Source organism: Melitaea cinxia, chromosome 4 (genome assembly GCF_905220565.1).
Source record: "Melitaea cinxia chromosome 4, ilMelCinx1.1, whole genome shotgun sequence".
Classification (NCBI taxonomy): Eukaryota; Metazoa; Arthropoda; class Insecta; order Lepidoptera; family Nymphalidae; genus Melitaea; species Melitaea cinxia.
Genome location: NC_059397.1, coordinates 19,643,724 through 19,648,493, shown reverse-complemented (window position 1 = coordinate 19,648,493; position 4,770 = coordinate 19,643,724). Strand labels below are relative to the sequence as shown.

The 4,770-nt window shown below is 34.9% G+C and overlaps 1 long non-coding RNA gene across 1 annotated transcript; it reads right to left on the bottom strand.

The window, feature by feature from the left end:
• Positions 1 to 1,016: 1,016 nt before the first annotated feature.
• On the bottom strand, positions 1,017 to 3,884 carry LOC123669976. The gene is made up of 2 exons (XR_006745837.1): positions 3,751 to 3,884; positions 1,017 to 1,245 (listed from the first exon to the last, which is right to left on the bottom strand). It is a non-coding gene; the product is annotated as an uncharacterized LOC123669976 (long non-coding RNA).
• Positions 3,885 to 4,770: the final 886 nt, after the last annotated feature.

Sequence of the window (4,770 nt, the reverse complement as noted above, 5' to 3'; positions counted from 1 at the left end):
TGGTGTTTCGATCAAATTGTTGTTGTGGAACTTTGGAGCTTAGTTTTCGTGTTAGAATTGAAATGTTTGCACTTTGATGTTTGTCTATACGATGCTGTATCACATACGTGTCAATGTTATTTAATATTTATTTTTATATTTGTATGAATATATTACTTACAGATATTGTGTATTATTCTGAATAAATTGTTGCCTACTAAGAAAACCATAAAATACCAATTTAGAACTCTGTCCTGGCCAGTATCAACGGATTTGCAAATAACGATTAAAAGTATATCTCATATATGATAATGAGACGATTATTTTTCTTAAAACTGAAATCAGATTATCAACAGGTAAACGGTAATAATATAAACACAATATAAAATAAATAAGACTCCGCGTTGGCGCAACGGTCACAGCATGGAATGTACCTGTTGCGCTGGCGGTTGCGGGTGCGATCCCCGCACGTGACAACCATTTGTATTGGCCATACAGGTGATTACCGTGGTCTGGGTGTTTGTGCAGTCCTTGTGGGTCTCCCCACCACGTGGTGGGTTAAGCTCTGATCCTTCCCCTACATGGGGAAAGGGGCCTTTGCCCAGTAGTGGGATATTACAGGCTGAAGCGTAAGATAAATACCTCTAACGTTTCTTCTATATTAAATTCTGATAAAAAATTAACTAATAAACAAATACTAAACTTCTGACTTCATGAAACTCCTACCCAAGTACACACAAGCCTAAAAATATCTTCATCGAACGTTAACACGTAGGGCGCTTGCTTTATGCATGACTTTAGTATTTAATCGCGTTTCATTATATAAAGGTCATAAAATATATTAATAAGTCGAAAACTCCACGCGATACTATAGACATGACTTAGGGGCATATATTATGTTACATCAGCTAGAAATGATTTGTTATATAAAGGTTAATTGATATCAATTTCCTCTATAACAATCTTGATAAATTTATATGATTAATTGTGTATTAAGTTTTTTTGTTACTGTATTAAAAACAAGGAAACAAATAAAACAGTTTCGAAACATTTACATAAATTTTTTGTCATAAATCGTTCCGTCAATATGACGTTCATATCTTTGTAATACAACTTTGAATTACGATTTCCGTCACGTTCGCATGAAATAGTAGCAGTAGAGCGCCCATCGCGAGGCCGGTGGTGCTTCGGCAGGACGGTGGCAGATCTTTTACATTGAGGACCGAGGGTGAATAACAAATGTAGCGCTCAAGCTGTGCCTCATATCTGTAACACAATGTTATGATTCGTGAGTTAAGTATTATTTTATAGTAGACTTTCGCTGCGGTTTTACTCGTGTCGATATATTTTTCGTACCCAATCTATTTTGATATCTATCTTAAATTAGGGTAGTAAAATTGAGTTTTATCAAATGTGTGTAGTGGTGTAGTTTATATATCTCTATATAGCGGTATATATATATTTATTTAAATTTAATTATTATCTTCGTATTCGTTTAAACACTTCGGATTTTCTATCATTGACAGTTTTTTTTTTTTTTGTAACTAAATCGGCAAACCAGCGTACGGCTCACCTAATAGTAAGCGATTACCGTAGCGATTACGTCTGCAACACTAGAAGCATCTCAAGGTTGCCAACCCCATGCCCAGTTCTGCTCTGGTCACCTTACTCACCAACCACCAGGAACACAACAATACTTGACAACAGCATTATTTAGCTGTGACTGCACAAACACCCAGACCACGGAAAACATCTGTATGGCCAATACAAATGTTTGTCGTGTGCGGGGATCGAACCCGATAACTCTACATTTATAACAATAACAATTGTTTATTTTTTCAACTTTACTTTTGATAAAGCAAGGGGTGCCAAATGTGTAAATTAAGATTTTTGTATTACAATTAGTAAAACCATCGTCATCTATGTTGTTAGGATGCGTCTTGAGGGGTTTTCTACTTGTCCACGTAAGCAGTAAGATGTAGATGATTTAGATGTATTTGAGATAGATAAATCTCTAAATCAACATTTTAGTCGATTTTCTTTATTTCGTAATTTAAAAAAATATAAATATATTGTTGCTGACAGGTGATGTTATACGTTCATGTGAAATAATAATACTCTGCGAAGAAGCCTTTAATTCTTTAAAGAACCCCAATTAATAATTATAATTCCCTTTTATAAATACAATTATCTCTTACTTTGAAGTTAGTTAAACTTAAGTCCTTAAATCATATGGCATTAATTCAAATTTACATAAAGTTTATTCCAATAGGCTTTTCAAAGCAGTTATGAATCGTTAATCAGCAATTCATATAATGTAAATGTATAATATGTTTGTGCATACTAATCTCAAAAACGGTTTATCCAATTTAGATGTTGTTTTGTTGTAAGCTTTATTTAATATTAATTGTTTGTTTCATGTCAATCAGTTCTTAAATAAGTTATTCCAATTTAAAGAATCACGTTGAACATCTCATCATTACAGCCTATACAGTCCACTGCTGGACATAGGACATAATTCATGTGTTTTGCCCATAGTCACCACGCTGGGCAGGCGGGTTGGTGACCGCAGACTGACTGGCTTTGTCGCACCGAAGACGCTGCTGCCCGTCTTCGGCCTGTGTATTTCAAAGCCAGCAGTTTGATGGTTATCCCGCCATCGGCCATCGGTCGGCTTTTTAAGTTCCGAGGTGGTTGTGGAACCTTGTTATCCCTTAGTCACCTCTTACGACACCCACGGGAAGAGAGGGGGTGGCTATATTCTTTAGTGCCGTAGCCACACAGCACGTTGAACATCTAATTATACCAAAATGACGGTGTTTATAATCCAAAATAAACCAAAAGATATATCCAAAAAATGCTGTCCAAAGTCAATATTCCACGCGCACGAAGTTGTGGGCACAGCAAGCTAAAAATAAATATTTAAGTTCATGTACATCTAACGCCAGTTCGGAATATTGTTTAAAGGAGTAAGACCATCCAAAATTATTCACTACGTGTTTATGTAAGTAGCGTCCATACCGCTATATGTAAATACCTGTATGCTTAAACGTATAACATTATATAGTATACATATTATGTCTTTGCGATCTCGCGAGCGCAAAAGCTGTGTCATCTAAATAAAGTTGAAACGATATTGTCTGAATGAGTTACATGTATTCAATAAATACTATTTACTAATTAATATATAAAATAATTTGTCAATTTTTTAAAAATGGTTTCCTTAATTGCAATGATGTAATTTTAATTATTTTAACGGAACTTGTATCGTTTGAACTTTAAAAGAATTGAAATCCTAAAGTGATTAATACCAGTGTTACGCAAGAAATAGAAAATATAAGCTCAGAAATATGTAAAAGAAATATCAACAAACACTTCAAAGTGTTTCTAGTGCATGTCATGTAACGTAGGTAGCTTGCTGTTGTCTCATGTATTTTTTTATAAAACTCGAAACATTCTTAAATTCAGTCAGTCAGTTCAGCCTATTGCAGTCCACTGCTGGATATAGGCCTCCACAAGTCCACGCCAGACATCTGGGTTTTCTGCAATTCTCATCCAGTCTACACTGGCAATCTTACCTTACCAACTTACATTACACTTTAATGTCGATATTTGAAAAATTCTGTTCAATATTAAAAGCGTATAACGTATCAAGACGTGAAGGTTCCACGTGAAAAGTGTATTTTACGAAAAACAATAAACAAAAAAATTCTCTTCTAATTTTTAATACACGGCTAAATATTTTGATACAAAACTTAAATTAATATTTACCGCAATGGAGTTTGGAACAGCAGTGTCGTTCATCACGAATATGAAGTGCGCCGTATTAATATTAGCTCTGTTGATGGAATAAATCACGCCGCCATCGACGGCGGCTGGACGTCCGCTTGTGTTCAAATTGCGGCCTAAATTAGGATTCGCATTTCTGATCGAGGTCAACCGTTTCAACATCATTTTACAGAAATTCACTCGATATTAGATACATTAGCTAATAAATATTAGTTTGTTGAAACTAATGATCTATTTAATATCGTTGAGTTTTATTTGAACTGAACTGTAATCAAGAAGAAAGATTAATCTGCCACATTAGCCCATTGCAGATTTGCGAATAATATTATTACAAAAGTAACAATCGCTTATGGGTATTTATGGTAACAAACGGAAGCGAAGGGCTATAGTGTTATCTGAGACATAGTGAGGGAACCACGATCAGATCAGCAACGAATCTTGAAGTAATCAATACTGTAAGTAACCTTACTATTAGTGGAGCTTATGCACCCCTACACCAGGATGGTCGTCAGCTATTAGAAGATAAGAAGACAATAAAAAATCGATCTTATTGATAGCTTGTATGACTGTAGAAGGTAAGATAGGGTAGAAGCCTTTTCATCTATAAAGAAGCAAAGAAAACTCGCTCTTTAACATTATTGTGTTGCTAGAGGTTTAATTGTCTCGTAGAATCGTCGGATTATTTAATTTAAGTCTCCGTTAATAGAATTTATAAGAATTTTTGTGTCATTAATCGCACTTGACGTCAATCTTTAAGCGTGTTATTTTAAATGCGATTATGGCTTTAATATGCATTTAATGCCGATAATGCCTATAGCTAAAAACTTTTTTTAAATAAAGATACAAAGAAATATTACATATTATATAAATACAAATATTACATCCAGACTCAGGCGGGAAACGAACCCGCAACCCGTGGAGCAGAAAGCAGGGCCCTGCAAGCTCCGCCAACAAGCTAGTCAAATATGCTGGTGTACAATATTATAATTCACAGTAAACCAC